Source organism: Haliotis cracherodii, unplaced genomic scaffold, assembly GCF_022045235.1.
Source record: "Haliotis cracherodii isolate W230 unplaced genomic scaffold, xgHalCrac1.p SCAF_11, whole genome shotgun sequence".
NCBI lineage: Eukaryota > Metazoa > Mollusca > Gastropoda > Lepetellida > Haliotidae > Haliotis > Haliotis cracherodii.
In genome coordinates this window covers 45,015,565-45,024,742 of record NW_027266266.1, presented here as the reverse complement: position 1 = coordinate 45,024,742, position 9,178 = coordinate 45,015,565, and the positions used below count along the sequence as shown (strand labels likewise).

At 38.3% G+C, this 9,178-nt stretch overlaps 1 pseudogene; it reads right to left on the bottom strand.

The window, feature by feature from the left end:
• Nucleotides 1–3,610: 3,610 nt before the first annotated feature.
• Nucleotides 3,611–4,798, bottom strand: LOC139455856 (uncharacterized; annotated as a pseudogene).
• Nucleotides 4,799–9,178: the final 4,380 nt, after the last annotated feature.

The window sequence follows — 9,178 nt, the reverse complement described above, 5'->3', positions numbered from 1 at the left end:
TAGTGCTAGCTCACTGAGATACCATGCCGCAGTTTAACATGAATACCCCACTCAGACACAGTATACTGACTCCGACACGACCAGTCCTTGTTTTAGCCCCTTAATGCCGAGCGCCAGACCGGTTAACAACAAGTACCATCTTTTATCGTCTTTTGGTGTGACGCGGCCGGGGATATGTCTCAAGGATATTACATGACTTGTGGCAGTGCGTGATTTGAAACACTATAAAAGTATCAAGTCTTTGAAAGGCATTTAGAAGTGATACACATAAGGAAGAGAATATATGGATGTCAACGTCTTTATTATGAGGAGGGGCGGTCGGGTAGCCTAGTGGTTTAAGCGTTTGCTCGTCACGCCGAAGACCCGGGTTCGATTCCCGACACGGGTAATATGTGTGAAGCCCATTTCTGGTGTCCCCCGCCGTGATATTGCTGGAATACGCGGCGTAAAACCGTACTCATTCACTCATTATTATGAGGAACACAACGTTTCAGAGTATATGCTTACCCTTTCATCGGGTGAATGAATGCCTTACTTACTTACTTACGTTTGGAGATTTAACGTGCGCTTTCCGACTGGAGCGTATTTCGCACACGGGCCCGGTCGGGCCATTTAGCGTGGTTTTGAAGGGAAAATAAAGGTGTTGCAACCAGAGGGGGGTTTTAGTGGTTGCTTATATAAGTTTTGGAGATTTTAAAATTTGGAATGCATGCCTAGGGGTGTGGTAGTGTACTAAGGGAGTGTGTTGGTGTGTGTTTGTTTGTTTATGTGGTGTGGTTGAGTGTTTTTAGATGCGGATCATTAGATTGGTTTTAGTTAAGTATACGCCTAGTGCTTTAAATTTTTCTATATTGTTATGTGGATTTAGGATTGATTCTAGGGTTATGGCTTTATCTAGTTTTAGATTTGTTTGGAGTGTTGCTCGGTGGGTTTGGTAGTGCGTGCAGTGTAAGAGTGCATGTTCTATTGTTTCCAGGTGTGGGCAGTGTGGGCATTTTCCGGTTGCGTGTTTTTTTATTTTTAGGAGTTGACTGTTTAGTTTAGTGTGACCTGTTTGGAGTTTGGTGATTATTCTATCAATTTTCTTGGATGGATGGAGGATTTTAGGTTTGGTTAGAGGTTTTTTGAGGATTTTGATTATCTGTGTGTTTGTTTTTAGGTATGTCTTATGCCATTTTTGGGTGATTTTACGTTTGTCAATGCTTTTGATCTCTGCTTTAGATATTGGTAGATTAAGGCTTATTTCAGGAATTTTGAGGGATTTTTTGGCGGCTTGATCGGCGTTTTCGTTTCCATATATTCCTACGTGGGCTGGGATCCAGATAAATGCTATTTGTTTGCCTGCCTCTGTTAAGTTATTTGCGCTTTTGAGTATTTGGTTAATGAGTTTAGGGCGGTTTTTGGTGTTTTTATTTTGGAGGTCCTGTAGTCCACTTAGTGAGTCTGTGAGTATTAGGATTTTTTTATGTTTTTTAGCATGTTGGTTATGGAGGGCGGATGCTATGCCCATTAACTCTGCAGTGAAGATGGATTGGTTGTTTGGGAGTCGATAAGGTTGAGTGTTCCTATTTGGTTGTGCTATGTGGACTCCGAAACCAGTGCGATTTGTGATCGGATCGGAAGATCCGTCTGTGTAGATGTGGCACCAATTTGGCCAGTTTTCGTGTATGTAAGCTAGTGTGGTGGATTTAGCTATGTTTGGATCGGTTTGTTTGTTTATTGAGTTTGCCAGAGATGTGTCTATTTTGGGGATTTTTAGTTTTGGGGTAAATATATTTGATGGTTTGCAGTTTTGTTGGAGGTTATCTATTTGGTTTTCGTTTAGGTAGTTGAAAATTCGTTGAGATATTGGAGTAAGTAAAGGGTGCTTCCTAGTTAGAGCCTGGTTACGAGGGCGGATATTTTCGTTTATGAGGTTTTGGATGAGAGGGTTTGATTGGGACGAGGCCCAGAAATTAAGGGTTAAGTGTTGCCTACGTAGGTTTAGTGGCATTTCTCCTGTTAAGGCCTGAAGTGAAGTGAGAGAGGTGCCATGTTGGGAACGTGTGACTATTTTAAGAGCTTGGTATTGGATTGAGTCTAGTTTTTTGGTTAGGTTATTGCTAAGCGTATCATAGATCGCACATCCGTAATCTAATTTAGACCTAATTAGTGATGTGTAGAGAGAGAGTAGAGTATCTTTGGAGGCCCCCCAGTTGGAGCCGGTGAGGCATCTTAGTGCGTTTAGATCTTTGCTGCATTTAGTTGTTAAGTTTTTAACGTGGGCCTCCCATGTTAGGTGTTGATCGAAGATTAGCCGTAGGAATTTGGTTTGTTTTTGGAACTTAATTGGTTTATTGTTTAATTTAAGATTTGGGGTGGTGTGTTTCATTTTTCGGTGTTTGAAGACTGTTCCTGTAGTTTTTTCGGAGTTTAGGGAGAAGCCCCACTTGTCTGCCCATTGCTGTATTTTATTTAGGGATTTTTGGAGTAGATTTTGGGAAGTTGACATACTTTTTGTGCGGATCCAGAGGGCTCCGTCATCTGCGAATTTGGATGTTTTAATTTTAGGGGATAGGCCCTCGAAGAGGTCATTGATCATTATGTTAAAGAGTGTTGGGCTAAGAATGCTGCCCTGGGGAGTGCCGTTTTCTAGGGGACACTGGTCCGATAGAACCTGGTCTATACCCACTGTGATTTTTCGGTTATTTAGGAAGTCCTGGATGTAGTTAACGATTTGTCCTTTTAGTCCTATTTTTTAAAGTTTTTGAATTAGCCCGTTGTGCCAAACCATGTCGAATGCTTTTGAGAAGTCCAAGAAGATGCCTGTAGTATATTGTTTGTTGAGTTGTCCTGTTTTGATCTCCTGTTCTAACCGGGCGAGATTGTCTAGAGTTGAGCGGCCAGGAGTGAACCCGCTTTGGTCTGTATTTATGGTGTTGTTTAGAGTTAGGTAGTGTTGTAATCTATTTTTGGTCATAGATTCCATTACTTTACATAAGTTTGAGGTCAGAGATATTGGCCTGTAAGAGTTAGCTTGGTTTGTAGGTTTGTCGGGTTTAGGGATAGGGATAACTAGAGCCTGTTTCCAAGAGGTTGGTACCTGGCCGTTTAGGTAGATTAGATTATAGAGTTTGAGTAGTGACTGGAGTAGCTTGTGAGGGAGTTTTTTGATTATTTGGTAGGATGTTAGGTCTAGTCCTGGGGCTGTTCCCTTTTTCCTGTTTTGGAGTACATAGTTTAGTTCTTCTATTGTGAAGGGTTGGTTTATTTCTAGGTTATCGTTTAATTCTTTGGTAGGTTTGGATTCTGTTTTGAGTTTAGTTTGGAATTTATCACTGAAGTTTTTGTTACTGCTGATGGTCGAAAAGTGTTTAGCTAGGTTATTTGCTTTTTCGCGAATGAATGCCACGAGGTAGTGAGCATATATATGTACATAAGGACAACAAAATTCATAAGATAACAAAAGGTGGAAAATAACAAAGGGTAGAAACTACCAAGGTAAGCCAACAGATGATTAGTGCTGATATGTGATTAACAATAGACAATGGAAGCCAACACTTAACAGTATTTAGCGCTGATGGTATGGAAGCCAGTACTTAAATATCATAGATAAGTAATAGGTAATGAATGAATGATGTTTATTCTCGTAAATCACGGCAGTGATACAGAGATGTAATTGGATACAGGAATTAGATACAATAGTAGAAAACATGTCAGTGGAACATTTCCATACATGATCTTATATAACTCGCCAGTTTTAATAGAATTGGCTTATAGGTAATGGACATCAAATGAGAGAATTTTATGGCAGAAGGATACATTCAGTAGTATTGAGGCAAAAACTTGTTTCTAATTTCTGAGAGTTTTGGACATTCTAATAAAAAGTGCATTTCATCACATATCCAATTTTTACACAATGTACATTTTCTTTCCTCTCTTACAATATTATACCATCTTCCTGTTTCAATGGGTAATCTATGATTTGCTGAGCAAGAGAGGTGCGTAAGGTGATTGGTAGTTCTAGTAAATAAGGTTCTAGGGATGGTAACTCTTTAAACATGTTATAATAGTAACCTTTAGATGAATTTTCCTTTGATTCTTTCATCTTTGCAGAAAATTATCAATGAGAACATGTTTCACATTTTGCTTCAAACAAGCGACACTAATAAAGGTTTGAGACAACCAAATGTAATTAAAGCCTATATTTTGAAGAATAAATTTTACTTCTTTTAGTAGTGGGAAATGGTAATTTGAATTTGCAATGGACATTTGAAACATAAGTTTATATACTATACTAGAAAGGCTAGTTTGTGATGTTAGCTTGCACCAATATGAAATCATTCTTATCTTGCTGAAAATGCTGAGAGGATACCTCCCTAGTTCACCATATACCATGTAATCGGTGTTGACTGTTTTAACTTGAGAATATATTTACAACATTTAAGATGTACACGTTCAATGACAACAGTATTTTCAAAATCCCACACCTCAGATCCATAAAACAATACTGGCTGAACAAGTTGATCAAATAATTTCAATTAACAGTCAATGACAGAATATTCTAATTTTACGAAATACAGCGAACATTGCTCTAGATGCCTGATTTCTCAGTCTTTTTAGGGCCTTACAAAATCTACCAGTGTTTGTAAATAAAATACCAATGTTAACATATTCTTTAACAACATGAAGAATCGAGCTATTTAACATAAATTTGAAGCTCTATTTGTGGAGCACTTGGCAAAAAAAACAACTTTCGTTTTGTCAACATTGACTTTAAGTTTCCAGATAGTACAATATTCTTCAAATATAGTGAGACACTTTCTTAAATCTTCTGGGCTTTCGGCCATTAAAACAGCATCATCGGCATACAAAATGAGAAAAAGTTTTATGTACAGTTCAGGTGAATCTATTGAAAGGTTATTTACATTATGCAGTCATTCAAAATCATTTTCAGATAAAAATTGTTCAAGGTCATTAAGGTACAAAGCAAACAGGAAAGGTGACAAATTTTCACCTTGTCTTACACCAATTTGACATGGGAAGAAACCTGACACCTTGTTATTATGTGAAACACAAGATTTGATATTTTGATACTTATTATATATGACATTAAAACATTTTCCTTTGATATTAGACTTTATCATTTTTGTCCACAGACCACACCTCCATACTGTATCGAAAGCTTTGCTAAAATCGACGAAAACACAATACAACTTCTTATTAAGATTTCTATAGATATCAATGAGAGCTTTAAGAATAAAAATATTGTCAATTGTTGTGTATTTTTTTCTAAATCCTGCTTGCGCTTCGCTTATTAGATTAGTCGGAACCGAGTAAGCTTGTAAACGATTATTCAGTAGTGTAGTGAACAATTTACCTAAACAGCTTAGGATAGAAATACCTCTGTAATTGTCTTGGTCAGCTTGGTTTCCTTTGTTTTTGTAGATTGGTTTTATTTTGCCAACAAGCCAAGCTTCAGGTAAAACTCCAGTGTCAAAAACGAGGTTAAAAAGCCTGACGTAAACCGGCATCATAACATGAATAGAGCTTTTAATGTACTCATTGTAAATACCATCCAACCCACAAGCCTTATTGTTCTTCAATGCACTGACCGCTGACATAATTTCTTCTTCTGTAATCCTACAATCTAAGATATCATCATGATTTTCATAATTTATGTTATTGACAAAAACATCGTCATTATCATCAGAACTTTGATTAAGATCTTTAAAAAATTCAAAAAAATTGTCCATACTGATTTTTTCTGCTGTTTTCTTTGGTTCAAATGATTTTAAAATGTCCCAAAAATTCTTAGGGTTACTATCCTTACATTCCCTATATTGTTGGACACATTTGTTTTGATATGTCTTAAATGCCTTATTTAGGGTTTTACTATAAGCTCTACTTGCTGAAATGTACATAGCTTTGCTATTACTGTCTTTAGTCCTTCCATTTATACGTTTACGCTTGTGGTAAAATCTACGTGATGATTTACATTTTTCATCAAACCAGGGTTTATGCTTGTGCTTATGTACAGAGTGTCTAGAATTTCTTACAGTACCTAGAGTAGTTTCAGCCGCAGTAACCAGCGTCTGAGAGAGTTTATTTACAATTTGGTTAATGTCATTTGGCTCTATTTGGTCTTTACATGCATCTAATTCTGTACACTGATGGGTAATGGCAACCTTATCGATATTACATAAAAATGTCTCACTTTTATCAGGAACCCATCTTTTTACAACTTTATGTACATGTACATCTTTGTCATCATCTATAACTGGAGACAGTTGTTGTGATGTACAATCTAACGTTAACGATAAGCCACAGTGTATATCGGACGAGATCGGGTCAAACTCCTGTACCTCAAAATCTATTAATAATGGGAATGTTTCTGCTGATGCAATACAATAATCGACAACACTGGCATTTCTGCATGTCAGTTTACCAATACCCTTGTCTTTGCCTAATCTCCCATTTACATATACAATCCGTTATTTTTCCATAAATCCAGGAGTTTATACCCTTTACAGTTTGTTTCAGTATCCATTGATTTTCTATTTAACTTTACACCGTTATGGACACTGGGCAAACGGGAGTCTGGGGGTAATTAGCACTGATAGGTGAAAGAATGGACATAGCCAAGGGCAAATTGAAGCCAGCTAGATAATTAACGGTTTATCCTCACTTTGCCACCAGGCCACCAGGGATTAACAGTAGCAATGTTTATACAAGCATGGGGGCCATATCAAAGTCACCAAATACTGAACTGAGTTCACCCCCTCAATTAATGTCAAAAGTGTTCACTGGCAATATTGGTGAGCGAATTTTCTTATTTGTTGATTAAAGGGGCACTGATCTAACGCCATTCCCCGGACTGGTTGTTGCCTTTGTTATTGTTTTTTCCCCCGTGAGTACCCGGATGATACGCAACGCAACTGAGCGTGACCAGAGACTGGGCTACCGTCTGCAAGGACAGCTAAATAAACTTGGAGGCAATATTTGTTTTACGCATTTTTGCATAAACACTGATTGGTTAACTGTGATCTATAAAGATTCGACAAAGGGCGCATGTTAAAAAATTTCTTCAGCCTAAACAAACAGACAAAAAGAACGGCGGAGCTCATCGGAAGTCGTCATTTGGAAAAAACCCAGATGGTTATAGTTTAATACTAAAAAAAGTATCCATGCAGTGAAAGCATTTTCGGATTTCGGATTGTGTAATACGATTACTACTCCCTTGTTGTCATACACGTTTTCTCGTATAACCCTACACTTGTGTATTGGTCGTCATTCACTTGATGCTCAGTTAATGAATTTAATACAGGTACAATTAGTGGTAGCACCACTTAGATTACCTGACAAAGGTTCTCATTTGGCATTTATTGTGTCTGGGGTAATTATTCAATCTAAATCCAGGTTTGAAGTGAGGTTATGTAATATGCACGTGGCAGCCCAGCAAGAGATGAATGATCAGTTGATTTACTTTTTTTTGTAAATCAACGGATCGTTCCTAGTCATCAAAGGATTAACAGAAAATACGTTGATTGATTAATCACTGTTATCTTGCACAGTGGATATGTCAAAAGTGAGTGTTTACATGTCTAGGTTTACTAAAACAAAGGGAATACACTCATATCATGGCGTGAAGTGCCGATGTAAAAACAACATACAATTTGTTCAAAGGGTTAACTGATAATGCGTTGATTGGTTGCTCATTGTTATCAAACTCAATGGATTTTTTAGGAACCGTCCACGTAATGAAAATAGTTGTCACGTGGCCTTTCTCAGCCGACCCTTGAGACTTGACACCCGAAACGATATATATCTTTTAGAATATTTGATAGTTACAGAGACACGTGACATCGAATAAGTTATTTTGTATTGCTGCAGACGAGTGGGATATTATTCCTTTGTGTGGATATTCACGGATACATTCCTCGAATAAGGAAGCTGCCTATTTATACACATAAATTTGGTAAGTTGTAATTATGGTATTTGCATTTTGTTTTCCTTCATTTGAACCGATTCGTTCTTGTTTTTCTACGTCTTGGTTGGGAAATTCTTCAATGCGCGATAGACGTTGTTTTCACAGGTCATTTCCTTTGTAAGCGTGTATAGATTACCGTCAATTTGTAAAATGTGATTCTCTCAGGCAATTTTTAAAATGTGTAAATATTTCAGTCATACTGATTAACGATCAACGTCCAGTTTGTAGATCCTGCTATATAAGAAGGTTAATTTTCATGATATGATATACCCAGTTGCAGTTTGTACCCCAAGCGAGCAACACCTCCCAAGCCAGCACAGAGCATTGCCTGATAGCCAGCCAAGGAGAACTCCAACAGCGGTAATTATCACGTCATCCTTTCAGCCTTATTCACATACTCTTACAATCACTCTCACCGTTTGTTTGTTTGTTGTTTAACGCCGAACCTAGCAGTGTTCCAGCTACAGGACAGCGGTTTGAAAATAAACGAGTCTTGGCCAGACAATCAGTTGCAGTTTGTACTCCCAGCGAGCAACACTTCCCAAGCCAGCACAGAGCATTGCCTGATAGCCAGCCAAGGAAACTCCATCATCGGTAATTATCACGTTATCCTTATTCACATACTCTTAAAATCACTCTCACCGAATTAATCATAAAACCCCTAAATCCTTAAAAAACAACAACACTAAATAACCAACACCTTATCCTACCCAATCTCCCTAACACAGCTCGCACTCATTTCTACTCACACCCACGCCCACCACTCAAACACACCCTTTGACCCAACTCCTAAAAACAAAAAACACCTAATCCCCCCTTCTCCTAAACACAACGCTCGCTCTTTCCTACTCACCACCCACGCCCACCACTCACATACCTCCACTCCTTCGACTAAATATCTCTTAATCCCCGCTTTCCACTTGTCTCACCTTATCCCAGCCTTCCAGAATCAAACTTAATCTTTAATAAATAATCCATTTCCCAAACCCTCCTACTAAAACCAACAACAAATAACCACCGCAACCTCCTCCGCCTCCTAAACACAAATCACCAAGTAAAAACAACAAACCAACTCACCTCCCCAAAACACTCAACCACCACTCACCACAACACACGCTCTACAACACAACACCCAAACAATATGACTGACACCCGCAACGCCACACTCGCAGACATTCCAGCTCCTTACTCACCCACGCCTGCGGAAGC